At 41.6% G+C, this 19,100-nt stretch overlaps 2 long non-coding RNA genes and 1 pseudogene across 2 annotated transcripts; 1 reads left to right on the forward strand and 2 right to left on the reverse strand.

The window, feature by feature from the left end:
- LOC116048142 overlaps positions 1-6,596 on the reverse strand; it is a 568,688-nt pseudogene extending 562,092 nt beyond the window's left edge.
- Positions 6,597-11,423: 4,827 nt separating this feature from the next.
- LOC116048158 lies at positions 11,424-13,459 on the forward strand. Its single transcript, XR_004104560.2, has 4 exons — positions 11,424-11,478; positions 12,594-12,679; positions 12,987-13,124; positions 13,284-13,459. It is a non-coding gene; the product is annotated as an uncharacterized LOC116048158 (long non-coding RNA).
- LOC116048163 lies at positions 12,753-13,040 on the reverse strand. The gene is made up of 2 exons (XR_004104564.2): positions 12,939-13,040; positions 12,753-12,904 (listed from the first exon to the last, which is right to left on the reverse strand). It is a non-coding gene; the product is annotated as an uncharacterized LOC116048163 (long non-coding RNA).
- Positions 13,460-19,100: the final 5,641 nt, after the last annotated feature.

Here is a 19,100-nt window from a genome sequence, read left to right on the forward strand (position 1 = left end):
TGGCCCTAAATCAGATACACCGATGTGATTGGTGCAGCTCGGCTACAAGGGCATAGTTAAAAGGGATATTTCACCGCTGGAAAGCTGAATATATCTTTAAATTGGGTCACTTATTTATGTAGTATAAATGTGAAAGTGTTTTTGAAATTGGTGCCTTCTAGGCCAAGAAAGGCCAGGAAATGTGTTTTTGGCTAATGTGGATGAAAGACACCAAATCCCAGAATGCACTTGCTTCGCTGCTCTGAGTCCACTCCCATGCCACGCCTACCGTTTACAGACAGACAGACAGTGAGACGATCAACTACTCAACTGTGTTTTATTGTCATTTCAACCATATACACGAAACAACGTTTCACCGTGGCTCAAGTGGTTACACAATTAAAATATATAAAAACGACATACGAAACAGGCTACATTTAGTGCACACACATTAGCTATATGCTCCGTAAAGTTCAGCTAACACAAACTAGCAATTTGCGTGGAATTTAGAATGGTCGGCATCTAACGGTCACAAACTCCACCAGCAGTTAGCAGTTAGTTGGATACAAGCACCCCATTTCTGCAACAGTCCATGTTAAAAAAGCCCACCTCCGCTAGCTAGCTAGTCTCACCCGGTGACAGAGCCGCTACTGAGGCTGTGCTGGTCTCCGTAGCAGGCGAAGCCTGGCACAGGTGGCTGGCTATCGTTAGCTTCCACTTAGCTCCAACTTCTACTCTCGTCCCGCTTTCCGCACACCGCTGAGGATGTCCCCTTACCGGCTAGTAATGTATCCCGGTGGTACATGTGTGCAGTAGTTTGTATGCACATAATTGTTGTTCTAAAATTTCCTTCGGGATGAATAAATCTGTTTCTGCTGAGAAGCTAAGCGATGATTCAAGATGGCTGACACTCGTTTTTACCTCGGCAATCGCCGTAAAAAAACAACGTCCAACCCCCTATGGGCTATGCGGAAGTACTGGCTGTAGTCCTTTGCCTCTGGAAAAATTTATACCGATGACGTAAAATGATGATTTTTGCGTCATCGGTATACAGTTTTCCAGACCCACAATACAGAGATCTCCCCTCTCAGGGGGACATGAGGGAGGGAAGCACGGTCATTCAAAAATACTACCATGTTTCTACTGATTAAGCTTAATGCTAAATCGGTGAAGTATCCCTTTAATGAGCAGCATTACTCGATGCCAGAGTAACTTGCTGAGCAAATTCAAATTGTGCTCTCGCGAGAACTCTGGATTTCCAGGGTAGCTAGCAACAGCAACAAGATCAGGAAAACCATTGGTAGTCAAGGCTGAGGTTTGTTTTCTTCTGTAAAAGGGTCATGCCAAATCAGGGAAGGACACTGTGGGACTGATAAGACCCAATCAGGAAGCCAACATGGGTCTCTACATTTTTTTTTAAAGGGCTCCGTTTCTGCCGGTCCAGACGTATGGGTGTCACGGTTCTCCAAATCAACGATTCGATTTTTGATTTAAACTTTTTAGGGATGGAATGCCAAAATTAGAGCCACTAAATGGCAGAAGGGTACTTTACAACAAAAGTTTGAGTTTCTCAGAGTCTACATGGTGCACTTGAATGGACCACGAGTTTAACAAGCTGCACCTGAACGCACCGTCATTGCTAACTCCGGCAGTGGCCATGGTGTCTGGAAAGGTGCAGATGCAGACTGTGTTGTTGCTTTTTTTCGGGTGTGCGCAAGTAGGCGGTGGTAGAGAGAGAAATACTATGGGAATCGCCAATCCTTTTTAATTCGATAATCAAAATCAAAAGCTCATTGGGGGCCAAGCAGCGAGGCACCATTAGTTATTCTACTTTTTCTACTTATTACACATCTTTCCTCTGCCATTGGAGTATATGGCAGCCCATAGAACTATACAGTAAAAAGTTGTGAAATTTGGCACATTGATTCGGGACAGTCCCATAATTCATTTTACCAAGTTTTACGTCTGCACCACAGGCAGTCTAGTGCCACCAATGGGTCAAATTTGGTGTTGCATCCATGCGATTAACTTTTGAACTGTATGCCCGATTTTGAACATGGAGATATAGTTGGAATCCTTGGATGACACCAAACTCAACGCACCCCATGATGTCAATATCCGCCATGTTGGACCTTCCACCATATTGGATTTGATTAAAAACACAAAATTGGTCCGATTTTCACGAAACTTGGCAGAGATGATCTTCAGACCATGCCTCACAAAAGTTATTCCATTGCGTATTGATATTTACAAGCGTTTGCCCGTCACAGCCAATCGAAATCGATGGTGAAGCCGCTAAATCTCGGAGAGGCTTTCACGTATCAAAACCAATCTCAATACTTGGACTCATGACCAAATTAGGAGGAGGCTCAAGAAATTTGGTGAATTTTGACCACTATGGGGGCGCTATAATCACAGGAAGTAGGCTCATATCTCAGCAACGCTTTCACGTATCGAAACCAAACTTGGTTACATAGACTTTGGACCGCATCCTGAGGACGCACAATCAATCTGGAGTCTTTTTTTTGACCACTAGGTGGGTGCTATAATCACAGGAAGTAGGCTCATATCTAACCAACGCTTTCATGTATCGAAGCCGAACTTTGTACATGGACTCAAGACCCAATTCCGAGGACGTAAAATATATTTAGTGACCTTTGACCACTATGGGGGCGCTATGATCACAGGAAGTGAGCTCATATCTCAGCAACGCTTTGATATACTAAAGCCAAACTTGGTACAGGGACTTGGCACTTGATTGTGAGAACGCACAAGGACATTGGTGTAATTAGGCCTCTAGGGGCACTGTAACAAAGTAAATGAGCTGATATCGCAGCCATTCTTTATCCAATTTCCATCAAAGTTGCTGTGAGTGCTTGCTCATGCCATGGCAACGCCATTCCTGCTAGTGTACTGCTTGGCCCCCTCATTGCTGCTTGCAGCTATACTTTCAATTGAATTTCAATTTAAAATCAAAATTGCGACACTCCCATTCATACTAAAATAAAAAAACTTATTAGTGTAGATGCGGGCTTAGTTTATGGTGATTGTACACTAATGAAAACATAATAACGAATGTTATCTTCCATTTCTGCCAATACATCCCCCTAAATTGTACACATTGGTCCTTTAATACATAGACAGTAAATAGAAATGGACCAACAGATCCCGTTGCTCTGGACGGAGACCAGTGAAGGCTATTAGAAGCACTTTTCCGGCTAAGCGTTACTGAGCAGCCTCCAACTGAGAGAGACGACGTAAATGTGACGTGAGCAACCTGTCTGAAAGTTGGAAGTCTTCTGGTAGCTGTGCCAAGAGAAATCTCAATCATTCCCAATCTTGCGGAGACGGAGAGCGTAGGTATATGTAAGGAGACAACATAGGCACAGGGTAATTATTGCTAACTAAAATGCTAGTTAACATTAGTAATTAAACTTAAACAGTTAATGTAAGTCCAAACTGCCTAGGAACTTCTACTGTACTGTACGGTAATTCCTCTACTATGCGACAGTAAGTCTCGTGGTTATGATACAATCGTTAGCCTAATTTTATAAAAACTCTGCTATGGAGCCATAACATGAGATACAAGGTAATGGAGCCTTTTATACATTGTCGTGTTTCTTTAGAAATAAACAATGGACAAATAATGTCTTTAAACGCTTAAGATGTAAAGTTATTCACTGTCAAAGTTTCATCAAAGGCCATTTTAGAACAATTTTGATTTTTAAACTATGTTTCAACCATAACAGGAAGTCATGATTGGATGTTCAAACAACGGGCATTCAACGTCTCAATGTTTGCTGGGTTAGCTTAGCATGTTAGCATACTGACATGACCAGAGAAGAAAACTGAGGGGATCTCCAAAGTTATTACAATTCATCCTAAAGGGGGACATGGCAGTCCATCCAATAGTTGATCAAACATTTCACTCAAAACCACAAATCTCAACTCCATGATGACAGTAGAGGAAATGTCAGAGGATCACCAAAGTCATTAAGACTCATCCTGTGGGGAACATGAATGTCCTTCTGACAATACATCCAATAGTTGTTGAGATACTTCAGTTTGGACTAAAGGGGTGGATCGACAGGTCGAGAGTGAGGCGGACCAACATCGTCATTTCTAGAGTCACAATGATAGCACTGCTAAAAACATTTGTGGTTTTCTTAAACCTCCTGTGGATTTTAATTATAAAAACTGAAATATTATTAATTTCACAGTGTATTTCATCTGTAATTAGGTGGTACAGGTTTGAACATGAAGACCTGCAGGTCTAAAACTGCTGGTGCTGCAGCTTTGCAATTGAATCTGTCTTACTTCAAAACAGTTCAGTTCTCTAGAAAGTAGCCTGTTCCTACCACAGGAACCTTCCCAGGAACTCAGGAACTTTACTTGCATTTTCACAAGAGGAACCAGTAAATTCAGACCTTGGTTTTTATTCAGAGACTCAGTCTCTTAGCAGGAAGGGTGGAGTTACTTTGGCCAAATAGACTCTACCCTTTCCTACTTTTAAATTAGATATATATTGATTTGAGTCTCAGCTCTTTACTATATGATTTTATTGAATGATTTAATTGGTGATTAAAATTTTAGTTGTATGCCATTGCCCTTGCGAAAGCTTATTGCTATAAATTGTCAAACTTTCATGTGTGACCACATATACTTTAACTATTCTATAGTTAAAGTATATGTGGTCACACATGAAAGCAACAACAACATTGTTAGAACGTGTACAGAACATGATGCAATGTTAAAGATGGGATTATGTTGACTTAATGAGTCTCTGCAGGAAGCTGTCCTTTAAACACTGTAAATGGACCAGTGGCTCTTGATGGACGCACAGCTGGGTTCAGGTTCAGGAGAGTCTGGTCTCTGCTGCTGCTCTGGGCTTCAACACAACACAACACATAGAGCTCTGGCTGAATCATGATGCTGGACTGATCAAGCCTGTAACTATGAGTGGACTGTGTGGTTTGTGAGCTAGTTTACAGTGAAGACGCCACATCAAGAACCCAACCACAGCCAACAATTTTATTATGTATTTTTTATTGATGCCTTTTGTATTCAGTTCAACATTTAATTTGTTAAATAAAAAAATATTGGAAATAACTTAAATTCTTTCTTTTTCAACAAAGAATGTGTTGTATTTTAGCAGAATACTAACAAAGTAGTTGCATATTTCCCTCATATCACGCAGCCCTAAGAAAAAGATTGTGGGGACAATGTGACATTGAATCAGCCGTGTTTCAGCAGCTGTAACCATGGTGGAACCATGGTTCAACATGGTGGCTTTACGAAAATTGATGGCTAATTGCAAATTTGCTCCTGAAGTCCGACACCATCTTACCAAATTTGCAATTAGCCATCAATTTTGTGAATTTAGTAATGAAATAGCAGACAAACAATGTATAACATTGCAGTGTCTGAAATATGAGACTTGCTGTCTCGTCTCCACTGTGTGTGTGTATGTGCTTCGCTCAACCAATCAGCGTGCAGCTTATCTAAATATTCATGAGCATACCATATTTGGAAGAAAAGCTCTCGTTCCAAATAGGGCCATTCCACAGGGTTGCATTAGGGCGCATAGAACAGCACCTGGGCCATTTACAGCCCAACCAATGTTAGATACCCTATTAGGAGACCTTAAGGAACGGTGTGAAATACCCTATATAATAATTATATCACCCTTTAACCCCAACAGCTCCAGTGGAGCTGCTCAGTGACCAGCAGATCAGACTGTGGTTGTACTGGGCAGCTTCCAGGTATAAATGTGTAACTGTGTGAATGTGACAGGTCGTCGTTGCAAATGAGAATTTGTTCTCAATCAACTTACCTGGATAAATAAAGGTTAAATAATATAAAAATAACAAATGTGTGAGGCAGAGAAAGCACAGATGAGCTGTAGTTGTGATATCAATCCACTAGATAGAGCACTTTACTCACACCATCTCCACAGAGCTGGAGAGCAGACTGACTGAGTCAGACTAGAACAGGAGGCACAACTAGTCAGATAACTCCAGTCATTACACAAGATAACACTACATCCAACATTAAAAACACACTCTGACCTTTTGGTCTAGAGGGAGAGAAAATCTGAGATGTGAAAGTTAGATAGACAGAAAGAAAACAGATGTTAACCTGGTTTCTCTCTCTCTCTCTCTCTCTCTCTCTCCCTCTCTCTTACCTGGAGCAGTAAAGCTAGAGGAACGTTACCTCGTAACTACTGACACAGTGTAACTAGTTACCTCTCAACTACTGACACAGTGTAACTAGTTACCTCTCAGCTACTGACACAGTGTAGCTAGTTACCTCTTAACTACTGACACAGTGTAACTAGTTACCTCTCAACTACTGACACAGTGTAACTAGTTACCTGGAGCAGTAAAGCTAGAGGAACGTTACAATACATCAGCGGTCAGCTAACTTCATGTCAAAGTTGTTTACACAATCTTTATCAAGATATTCATTACTTAAACTACTTTGTTACCTCTTGGACTCGAGCTTCTCCGACCTTTCAGCACATTTAGACCCGTTTTAGTCCACATTAAAGACCGGGAAACTACGCCCAAAGACTCTCTAAACAGTCTACTGCTGCTGACGTTTCTACTGTTTCGGTTTCTGTCAAGTGACGTTTATCACCTAAGAGCAGCTTCCTTTCAAAATAAAACACTTCCGTTCAGACGCCAAATACCAAAATAAAAGCCCCTAGTTCAACTACAGTGAATACAGTATTTCAACTGTACACACAGTCACAAAACAATTAATGAACAGGGTGTCATATACAAAGATGGATATAAAGACAGATGTGTGTGTGACTGCGTGTGTGTGACATTATGTGTTAGTCTGTGTGTGTGTGTGTGTGTGTGTGTGTGTGTGTGTGTGTGTGTGTGTGTGTGAGTGTGTGTGTGTGTGTGTGTGTGTGTGTGTGTGTGTGTGTGTGTTTATGTGTGTGTGTGTGTGTGTGTGTGTGTGTGTGTGTGTGTGTGCCAGTACTTGCTGCTAAAGTGATTTGCACAGTGAGGTGAGGGAGTAGAGGAGGGAGGGGTAGATAGTATCTGAGACAGGTAAAAAAATGTCTGTTTAATGATTATTGTACCTTATTGTAATTCAGAAACTGTGAGTCTAAATTCTTATTTCTGAACAATGTTTATTTCTCTTCATTCTTAGATCAATAAACTTTTAACTTATTACATTTATTAGCATCAATACAAGTGATTAAATAGCATACTCAGAGAAAACATGTCATCTCATTTTCACAATTATCAGATTAAACTCAAACTGTAAATCATTTTTCTTGCTACACAGTGTTTTTAATACAGACATCTGATGAGATGAAAAGCTCAATGAGCCAGACAGAAAGCCATCTCATCATTTCTTTTATTTATGTATTTAAAAGTTTAAACAGCTGCAGAGCACTCAAACATTTTTCTGCAACAATTTTTTAATGTGACACTTTGGATCTGAAGCAAAATCATCTAAACCAATGGAGAGCAGCTTTCTGAAGCAAAGATTATATTAACAGTATAAAGATGAAGCTCATTTCAAGGACTTTATAACCTGCTGGGTAGCTTTTGACTTTCCCCAATGAAGTTTATCCTAATCCATAACAACACATCATCATGTATTTAAGTTTTCAAATAAAATTAGTAAAAGGTTTCCCAGAAACGCCCCCAAAAAGCTGAATGAAAACATATTTAAAGGTATCTGAAACCATGGACTACAGAAAGTATTTTTTTAAATTCATTTTTTTCCTGTTATTTTGAGTTAGAGATTGTGTGTGTTGGTCAGCAATGTGAGTGTTTCTGTGCACAGGAGGAGACTCTCCATCCTACACAGAACACAGAGACACTGAGGAACCATGTGACCGAAACCCAGACCAGAACCCAAACTCAGGATAAAAAGGGTTCAGTGAATGTGGTGTTGAAGGTGTGGGGGTGGATCAGCGTGTCAGAGGAGACTGTGTAGAAGGACAGAGAGCCATCAGGACAGTCCACACGATACAGTCACATAATGTATGTACCTGGTAGAACAACCCTGTCTGTCTCCACCTAGCTGTCAGATCATCTACATTCAATAACAGCTTGGTTTGAGAAATCATGTTAAGAAAACTGGGTTGATTTGCTTTTCAACCAGGGCTCGGTCCACAATAGAATTAAGTGAGTTAAATTTAAAGATTAATGGGCAACATATCAAACAGGTTTCGGAGGTAAAATATCTCGGCCTTATACTAGACTCCCACCTAAAATTTGAAAAATGTTAGAAAAAAGTGAGCAGGGTTGCAATAGCAAACTTACACACATTTAGACTTATAAGGGACTGCCCCCCATTTCATGGTGCAAATACTTTTCATGCACGCTATGATCATTTCTGTGATGGTTGGGGTCGGCTGGCTGTGAGTCTTTGTTTTGTTTTCTAGTTTCCTAGTGCCTATTTCATGTCAGTTTTCTCTGTTTGCCTTGCCTCTCTCTGTGACCCCTATGTTTTCCCCTCCCCCTGCCTGCTCCTGCCAGCTGACTACACACACCTGCTCCTCATTCCACCATCACCTCTCCCGCCGTACACACCTGCCAGCCATCTACAATCAAGCCCAGTATATGAACCCCGGACCCACTCATCATCTTTGCTTGATTGTTGTTTCAGTCGTTCTGGTGACACACAATACAAGCTCTCTGAAAACTTCTGTACTTACCTGTCCTTGTCTGTCGCTGACCCTTTTTGTGTTCCTTCCCTACAGTCATTCTCTCCACATGCTTCCAGTACCTCCAGTTAGCTGGCCTCACCATTCGGTCCCCTCCTCACGGCTCCCTGCTCCACCCTGCCTCCGCTCCAGCTTCCAGCCACCCCCGCCTTGACTCCCATCTTCCCCGGACTCCAGTGCCTCCTCCTCGGCTCCCTTGGCCCCGGTTTCCCCGCGCTCCCCAAGCTCCCTCGCCATCCTATTCCCCCCTAGCTCCCTCGCCATCCTATCCCCTGCTAGCTCCCTCACCATCCTTTCCCAGCAGACTCCCTCATCATCCTACCACAGCCCCAGAGCCCTCACTCCTGTCCTTGGCGTCCGCCTCCACACTCCTCCCTCTTACCTTTTTTCCTCAATAAACCTGTTTTTGCTGAGCCTAGCGTTTGGGTCCGTTTTGTCTCCCACACAACAGTTTCTAAGTTATTGTCTCTTGGTCACAAGCAGCACCTACAATAACAAAGTCTTTTGTGATAATATACAATCGAGCAATTAAAATTTTGGACAGGAAGCTGATAAGATCTCATCATTGCCGTGTTCACAAGAAATTAAATATTAATATTAACATAAAATATTAACACGTTGACTTATTGGGACTTTAGCTTATTCACCGTATCCCCCAGAGTTAGATAAGTCCATACGTACCCTTCTCGTTTCGGTGCGTGTCGTAACTCTATCACTTCGCCCAAGTAGCAGAAGTAGCAGTGCTTCACCTTCGGCGCATCCACATGATACAAGCCTTCTGTGTTCACGCACCACCCCCCCACCCCTCCTCCACACAGTTGCTAGTAGTCAAGGAGGACACGGAGGATTAAAAAAACATGATGGACTCTTCACTCCAGTTTCTGCGCAGGAAAGTCACCGGAGGCCACAATCTTTTGAACATAGTCATACCGAGAAATACAGAGAGAGTTGTTAAGAGTCTTAATTAGCTTTGTAGCAACTCATTTGTCTTGAATGTAATGGACATTCATTAATATCAAAAGGTTACGCACTAAAGCTTTAACTGAACATTAATTCTCTCAGTTTCTTCACTATAAACCCGAACGTTCAAAGTAATTAAATAGATTATGTAGTGTATACTCAAAGTTTTAGAAAAGGTTCTACTAACTTAAGTGTGTCAAGTTGGTGTAACATGTTCTTCCTTTTTGAGTATTGTTAATTAATAATGTTTGATTAAATGGAACTATTTTGTGTATAAGTAAGCATAACTTAAAAACTTAATAACTTAAGTACAACTTAATATAAAAAAGTAATTACATACTAAGAATGATAAAGTCCTGTTATTTCTATTGTTTCAAATAGGGATGTTTTAAAAAATAAACTTAATTTATATAGCACATGTTAAAATACAATAAAATGTCAAAGTGCTTCACCAAATAAGTAAAATCAATCATATCAAATAAATTGCAATCAGCCTATTAAAACAGTAATTTGATTGGAGCAAATGGTCTGAAATGCATTAGATATTATAGTGGAAGACGAAATTAGGGCTGAACCATTAATTGTATTTGCGATAATATCGCGATATGTTAAAACGCGATTTCCTAATCTCAAAGGCTGCGTTTTGGTCACGTGACTCGCAAAAGCAAATCGGTCTGCACTCCGCAGAAAAAGCATCAACTTAGCATGCTAACGCTACGCCGTACCTTGAGCTGATTTCTGTCATTCAAACAACTCTGAGTTGAAGTTTAAAACTTTTATAGCCATTTTAATAAAATGAAGGGTTTTATTCGGGCTCGAGTCCATACATGCAGTTAATGGATACAGGCACACAGAACTGAAGGCTCGGTTGGCAACGATTAGCTCCGGTTAGCGGTTAGCTCCGTTATAAAGATATGAGTGGAGGAGCTGCCACTGAGAGGGGTAACAATCAGACTGATAAATGACGTTCAGGGAGCTTTCACAGCAGCGTGGCCGCGGTGTTTCAACAGTTTTATTAGTACAGTTAATCCCACGGCAAGAACACCAGCAACTAGCTAACGTAACGATAGCCTCTCTGAGCAAGTGCAACGTTTGGTGTCATGCACACGGCACGCAACTTCACGAGGGGGAGGGGCTGGAGGCAGCTCCTCTTTGTGCACTGTAAAAAAAAATACACTCTGGTGTGTGTGTGTGTGTGTGTGTGTGTGTGTGTGTGTGTGTGTGTGTGTGTATATATATATATATATACACTATATTTTTACTTATTTAACTGTCTAGTGTGTCATTGTGTGTTGTTCATACTATAAAATGATTTATTGTTTGTCTTTATTGAATAATACAGAAGACAAAGACCGTAAAAAAAATAATCGAATCGCAATCGCAATATTTGGGAAAAAAATCGCAATTAGATTATTTTCAAAAATCATTCAACCCTAGACGAAATGTATTTAATTTATTTTTTGTATTTTTAAAACAGTAACAATTTGATTGTGGCAAATGGTCTGAAATGCATTAGACATTAGTGGAGGACAAAATGTATTTATTTTATTTATTTCTTGCATTTTTATTGTCATCAGTTTAATGTAGCCTATATATTTTTTATTTTTATTTAAGTGTTGAGCAGCTGCAGGGATAATTTTTTATGCCGAGTTAATCTCTGATTCAACCTCCGAAGCAGAAGGTGGTGCTAATTTGCATACTACACTGATAACTTACCGCTCTTTGGAAAAAAAACAGAAGAAGAAAAGTTTGAATAATGCAGTCACGGGAGGCGGGGAGCAACAGCAGGCTTGCAGAAAGTTACTACCTACGCAGCAGCAGTCAGCATCACTGGACTTACTGTAAGTTTTGAATGTTAATATTCATTCACTTTTACTTCTTTTATACATTTGTTTATGTGTTTGTCTCAGAGAGCGTAGACCTTCGCCAAGCCCCCACCCTTCACTGGCTTATCACCTCTTGTCGGGCATTGGCAACTTGTGAGATATAGGTTATTTGCTAAAGGGTTAGCCACTTAGCATGACCACTAACGTTACACACTCCAGCAGCACAACTAGCGACCTACCACCACCAGACTCAATAAAGAATTTTACGACGGATGAATCGAAACTTAGCACTAAACCTGTTCGGCAATGGCAGAGAAGATTTGGCAAATCTTTTATGGGCGCAACCCACATACTCAGTGCTGCTGCTCATCCCACAAATGCATGTTCCTTACAAATCGGGCACCATTTTAAGGGAACTAAACAGGCTTTCCAACGGTATAAGATTTATTGTCAAAAAGCATTGTTACCACAGAGAAATAATCTACCAAACACAAATTTCCTTACTTTTTGTGCTAAGTTTAGTAATCACACGCTCATTCCCCACTTAAAGGTGGTGTTAGAAAATTAGTCATTAGTAGAAGCACTAACAGACACCTGGTATGTTAGTAGAACCACTAACAGACACCTCGTATGCGGTAGTTAGTTTTTTGTTGATGGAAACTTTCAATAGTGCACCGCTAAGGTCCAATATCATATTAAAAGAGCATAAACGAGCATAATAGTGCCTCAAACTGAGTTCCTACACTGCAAGTCCACGTTCTCGGTAGCTTCTAGGGACGCTCATTTTAAATTCTGTGTAAGCAGAACAGAACATGAGTCAACTGCCTGTGCCCACCCACTCAGTTTTAGAACAAATGACCCTGCTGGAGGCAAGCTGCTTTTCATGACAAAGATGAATACATTAAAAATCCTTAAAAGTAAAGCTTTGGTTTGTAGAAATGGCATTATTGTTGATTTACCATGCAGTAAGGTTCAAGTACTGCTGCTTTTCTTTATAGTAATGTTAATTTTGCTTGATGGCTTTAGTAACTTGACACTTTGGGGATCAAATGAAAAGATCATTAACAGGGAACATTTATAAATGGAAGTATTTATAATTTGACACTCTTTGAATGCTTTTAATTGTTCAGTTTCAGATCAGTTTATGCCTTTGCATCTCTCTGTTCCAGTTTCAAGAAGTTAATGAAGATAATTGGAGATGTGATAAAGATACCAGGTAATCCAATGAATGTGAAATCTTCTATCACCCCCCCCCCTCTAAATACCAGTAACTTAAATTGTTTTTTTTTCTCAGACAATCTTTTAGTGTGGTAACCCTAAATCATACGCACTCCCACATACACATATCATTGTTTATTCTACTTGCCTGTTTGATCAAAATAAAGCTTTTTGCCGTATTCAAGTCAACAATTCATGAATGTGTTCTGTTCACAAATACCATCTTCCTAATTGATATTTAACCTTTGGCACTGAACAGATCATATTTTACTTAACTTTGTATTTGCTTGCAAAAATTGTTGAAGAAGACTGAGAAGAACCTGCCCCTCCTTAGAAAGATGATGGAGACCACATTTCCCCTACGCCGACAGACCATAGTGATGTTCTGCCCACCAATGAACAACCTCATGGACCTCTGGCCTGCTCTCAAAATAGAATCTGAGGTAATATGGATCAGCTCTCTCTTTTAAATTGAAAATTGTGAGTCTTACTCATTTGGCTGCTATTTTTGCTTTATAAATGTGTGCTAGATTCTTCAAATTGAACAGTTTCTTTAAGTGTTGTTGCTGTATTCTCCTCCTGCTGTTATAATTTCTATGTAGTTGTATGCAGAGTTCCAGCGGATTACGAATCAGAACCTGCCTAACACATGCTATGCTGAGCTTGATCGCCATCTTCCTCGACTGATGACCTTATTTAGACAGAAGGCATCAAAAACTGGGAAGACAGCAGATGCTGTGGCTGAAATTTTAAAAATCCATGATGAACAGGTAAATAGATTTTTACTAGTGCTGTCAGTTAACGTGTTATTAACGGCGTTAACGCAAACCCATTTTAAGGGCGTACATTTGGCCTAGCAAACTTTGTAGTGTTTTTCACATGCTGTTGCAACAACTAGTAATGTTAGAAAAACTACAACACCACACTGGATCTAGCTAGACTGGAAACAAAACAACAGGCACGCTGCACACACTTGTTTGGGGTTGCGAGCTGGCCAAAGAGTAGTAGGCTAACGTTACGTTATTGTGGATGGCGAGCGCGAGACGCCTAAATGGATGCCAATAAGATTCTGAAACAGTAGTTTCACGCATACACAGCCTGTACAACACGGAGAAAGCAGCCCAACTGGAACTGCTGCAAAGTGCTGCAAACACTGTCTCATTAACCGGTGATCACTGGACGTCAGTGAGTAATCAAAATTATTAGTTACTGCACACTATATTGACTATGTATATCAGTATACGGTTTGAGGACTGTGTTGTTTGTATCAGTTTTTTTTGACTGTTTTTGTCATTTGGGACATTGTCCACCCCCTTTTCTGTCCAGGAGAATTGTTACATTCCTTATTAGAAAAACGTAAAGGTTACAAATGTCCTACTGTTGTCAGGGTCCCACCTTCACCAGCATTCACTCCTCCCACTCGTTCACATTTTCCATCACTCACTCCTCCCTTCCGTTCACTATCTCCTCAGCACTGATCACTCACACCTGCACTTCATCAGGCCACATCATCAGTTCACCACCTGCACCTCATTAGTCTCCATCTTTATATACGGCACACACTCATTCACTCCTTGTCTGGTCTCATCACTACTTGACACCAAGACTCTCTCCTGCTACCTACCCATTGCCTATCCGAGTATCCTATCTGCTATCATCCTTCAGCCGTACCTGCTATCATCCTCCTGCCGTCTGCAGCCATCCTAAGACTCTCACTACCCCAGCTAAGTTTCTGTGTTTTGTTCTGCCAGCAAACCATCTCTCCTGTTGGATAGTGTGAATAAAGCCTGTTTCACTTACCACCAGTCTGACTCCTGTTCATTCCCTGACAGAAGACCAGACCTATACATGCAGTATCCAACGGAGCCCGTGGAGATACCATTACACAATACGACCGATATGGACCCAGCAGCTTTAGTTTAGTTTTTTTTTTTTAGTTTAGTTTATTATTTCAGGACAATGCACATTTGATGAACATATACAGAAGTACACGTAAAAAGTGCCAGATTATAGCCCAAAGGCTAATTTCCATCTGTAGTCCATAAGCTATGGCGTTTAAACCATTTTTTCACCCCATGGACACTGATGGTGAGATAATGTTGGGATTTTTTCGCGGTATTCATGAGGAAGATCCTGCCTTCGCTAGGTTTCTTATGGAGGTGCGTTGGCAGGCCACAGCACAGGTGTTTCACTTACCTGTCTCCATGCCTATTTTTGTTTCCTGAGCCTGAGCTGCCCTGTGTTTCGGAGCCTGAGCTGACCAGTGTATCTGAGCTTAAGCTAACCTGTGGTTCCGAGCCCGTGCTGTGCAGCGGACCTGAGCCCATGCTGAGCAGTGGACCTGAGCCGGTGCTGTGCAGCGGACCTGAGCCCGTGCTGAGCAGCGGACCTGAGCCCGTACTGTGCAGCGGACCTGAGCCCGTGCTGACCTGCGGTTCCGAACCCGTGCTGTTCAGCGCACCTGAGCTCATGCTGTCCAGGAGTCCTGAGTCCGTGCGGACCAGAGTTACTGTTCTTGAGGCTACCAGTGTTCCCGAGTCCGAGTTCACCATTGTTCCTGAGCTGACGTGCAGCTTTCCAGAGTATCAGCTGACGTGCAGCTTTCTAGAACCCCAGCTGAAGTGCAGCGTCCCCGAGAGTTTCCTAGAGTCCTCACTCCCTGGCTTTCCCGAGCTGACGTGCAACCCTTCTGTTCCCGAGCTGACGTGCGACCCTTCTGTCTCCGAGCTGGCGTGCAGCTCTCCTGACTCCGAGCTGGCGTGCAGCTCTCCTGAGTCTTCGATGACCGTTCTCCCAGAGTCTACGTCGACTGACCTCCCAGAGTCTACGTCGACTGACCTCCCAGAGTCTACGTCGACTGACCCCCCAGAGTCCACGTCGACTGACCTCCCAGAGTCCACGTCGACAGCTCTCCCTGAGTCCACGTTGACAGCTCTCCCTGAGTGTTCGCCTACGGGCAAGCCAGAGGCCTTGCCAGTCTCCGGCGTCCCAGAGACTGCTCCTGAGGCCGTGCCGGTCTCCGGCGTCCCAGAGACTGCCCCTGAGGCTTTGCCGGTCTCCGGCGTCCCAGAGACCTCCCCAGTGGCTGCCCCTGAGACTTTGTCGGTCTCCGGAACCTCAGAGACCTCCCCTGTGACTTTGCCCTTATTTTCGGTCAGACCCACTCCTGCCTCTCGTGCCCTGTCGGCATCCCTGTCGACCCCTGTTCCTATTGCCTGTTTGGGGAACCTCGACCCAGCTGACCCGTCGCCTGGCATCAGCCCAGCTGACCCGCCGCCAGACTCCAGCCCAGCTGACCCATCGCCAGGTCCCAGCCCAGCTGACCTGTCGCCTGTCTTCAGCCCAGCTGGCCCCTCACCGGTCTTCAGCCCAGCTGCCCCTTCTCCTGCTCGGTCTGCCTGTCCTCCTGAGGGGATTCGCCTTCGTCGCTGGCCTTCAGAAGGGATTCGCCTTCGCCTCCGGCCTTCAGAGGGGATTCGTCTTCGCCGCCGGTCTTCAGAAGGGATTCACCTTCGCCGCCGGCCTTCAGAAGGGATTCGTCTTCGCCTCCGGCCTTCAGAAGGGATTCGCCTTCACCTCCGGCCTTCAGAAGGGATTCGCCTTCGCCGCCGGCCTTCAGAAGGGATTCGCCTTCGCCGCCGGCCTTCAGAAGGGACTCGCCTTTGCCGCTGGCCTTCAGAAGGGATTCGCCTTCGCTACTGGCCTCCAGTAGGGATTCGCCTTCACGGACGGCCTCCAGAGGGGTTTTGCCTTCACAGACGACCTCCAGAGAGATATCGTCTTCGCCGTCGGCCCCCAGAGGGATATTGCCTTCGCCGACGCCTCAATTTCCCTTGTCCCCACTGACTCTTGTGCCTTATCTCGCCCCTCTGGGGTTGATTTTTGTTTCTTGGTTCGTCCCTCCTCCGGTCCCCCTCCGCCCTCCCTGGGTTGACTTTTGTTTTTTGGGACATCTGGGATCTGTCCCTTGGGGGGGGGGGGGGGGGGGTACTCTCAGGGTCCCACCTTCACCAGCATTCACTCCTTCACTTACCACCAGTCTGACTCCTGGTCATTCCCTGACAACTGTGGGATCCAGTTTTTGGACCATTTTGTTTGTACTGTATAAGCAAAGTGTTAGTGTTACAGCTCTGTTAGGTTAGGTACTTGTAGGAATTGTGCAATAATGACAGATTCACACATTTTTCTTTTGTTAATAGTAAATAAATAATAAACAATTACAAATCTTAAAGTCAAGTTCATAAAGTTCACTTTCTTTGCATTTGTTTGCATAGAAATGACCCCTCTCATGTGACCTTGTTATTTGTGCATGCTGTGACTATACAAATCACAACATGTAAATAGGAAAATGTTGGCGTTATTTTGTCACTTATTGAGAGCAGTAGGCTAGATGGAGCCGGTTACCTCCAGGATCTGTGCTAAGCTAGGCTAGCAGTGGGCGCGTCAGACAGAGTTACGACACGCAAGGAGATGAGAAGGGTATGTATGGACTTGTCTAACTCTGGGGGATACGGTGAATAAGACAAAGTCACAATAAGTCAGCGTGTTACTTTAAGTGACCAGGAACACATTTGGAAGGCTAGAATCATAGAATTTTGAGTTTTTCTTCTTAAAAATCTCTCAAATTTATTTATTCATATACAATTTATTCAAGTATGTTTTAAAATTATTTTTGTATTATATTTATTTTAATTTATAAATGTTTATTTATATTTATATTTCATTTTAACATTTAACTGTTCAAAAGCAGATGTTCATGACTTTTAGATATATTAAGTTAGTTAAACTTAATGTAATTGAGGCAATCAATTGCCTCAAAATTTTTAAGTTTTTAAGTAAACAAACTCAACATATTTGACTAATGTGTACTTAAAACAATGACAACACAAGCTAATACATATTGAGTTTGGTTAACATAAAATGGTGTGGTTGTGTACTGATTTTTTTAAAGTTCGGTGAACTTATTCCTGTGGTTTGAAAACTCGAAACTTTAAGTCATAATAACTGAAAATAATTGAGTTGCCTTAACAGAAAAACTGTAAGTCATATTAACTGCAGATATTTGAGTTGAGCTAAATGAGCACTTTTAATTTAATTGTTATCAAAAGGTACAAGTAGCAATTCATCCAACCTTTTAAGTTCTGGAAAATTTTGACTTTTAAGTTAATCAACTTAAAAAAAATTGAGGCAATCGATTGCCTCAATTTTTTTGAGTTCTGGTAACTTATTCAGGTTTATAGTGTATTAAAACACTCAATGGACTATAAGGATTCTAAAAGGAAATGTATTCTGATATGTGTGAAACTGTTTCTGCACATTGAAGTCCGCTGATGAAAACTGAAACATCAGAGTTAAACCCTTAGAACCCGACGCCGTCGCCGGCGACGAACAACGGCACCTCTGATTAATATTTAGATAATTTGATAACGGTTTAATGTAGAAACTTACCGATTTTTGCTGCTAAAAGCTAACGAGTTAGCCATCACGGGGGTGTCTTTGGTGTCTTTGTAGCCTTTACAGAAGGTTTTACTGTTCTACAGAGAAGATTGTTTTGAGATGTGGCATAAATTTGGGCCTTTTTTGAAGAAATGTAAATAGTTTGTCCTTTTACATGAGTTATAATGTTCATTATGTTTATTTTTCCACTGCATGACCCCAAATATATAGCAGAACTGTTTTGTTATATATATATATATATATATATATATATATATATATATATATATATATGTGTTTGTTTTACATTGCTGTGTGTGTGATTTCAATAAATATGACATTATTATTTGATTATTGGCATAAGTGAATGTCATGAGGGCAAAAGCATCTGGACTTTTTTGAAAAAAATTATATAGGAGATTGATCTGTCTGTGATATCAATATATATCTGTGAGATTCATGTTCCGTTTTATTTATTTATTTGTCTTTAAGGTCATATAACCTTTTTTTACACTCAAGTGACCTCACTGCAGTACAAATATTCTAATAGCCCAGTTTGTCCTGAAAAAAATGATGTTCATAAATTGACTGTAGACAACAGGGTTGATGTTTTGCAAGCTTTTTTAGAAAATAAAACCAGACAGACAATGAACTGTAAAAATGCCCTTAGGTTTCTGAGCGTTAAAACTGAACATCCTTTAACACTGAAAGTAAAGATTTGTCATGCTTTCATAGAAAAAGAATCGTCAATTTTTGTATTAAATGTTTTATTTTGTTGTGATCTACATGAACAACACATCTTATTTACAGTAATTATCATATTATTATAGGGTGAAACTTCCATTTAACATATTCATATGCTGTGAACAAACAGCAGAGAAAAGATCACTTTATATTTCAGGACAATGTTTCTTTCTCTTCATTACTGAATCAAAAACATTCAATTTATTACATTTATTATAATCGGAATAAAAGTGATTTAA

The sequence above is a fragment of the Sander lucioperca genome, chromosome 4 (genome assembly GCF_008315115.2).
Source record: "Sander lucioperca isolate FBNREF2018 chromosome 4, SLUC_FBN_1.2, whole genome shotgun sequence".
NCBI classification, from domain to species: Eukaryota; Metazoa; Chordata; class Actinopteri; order Perciformes; family Percidae; genus Sander; species Sander lucioperca.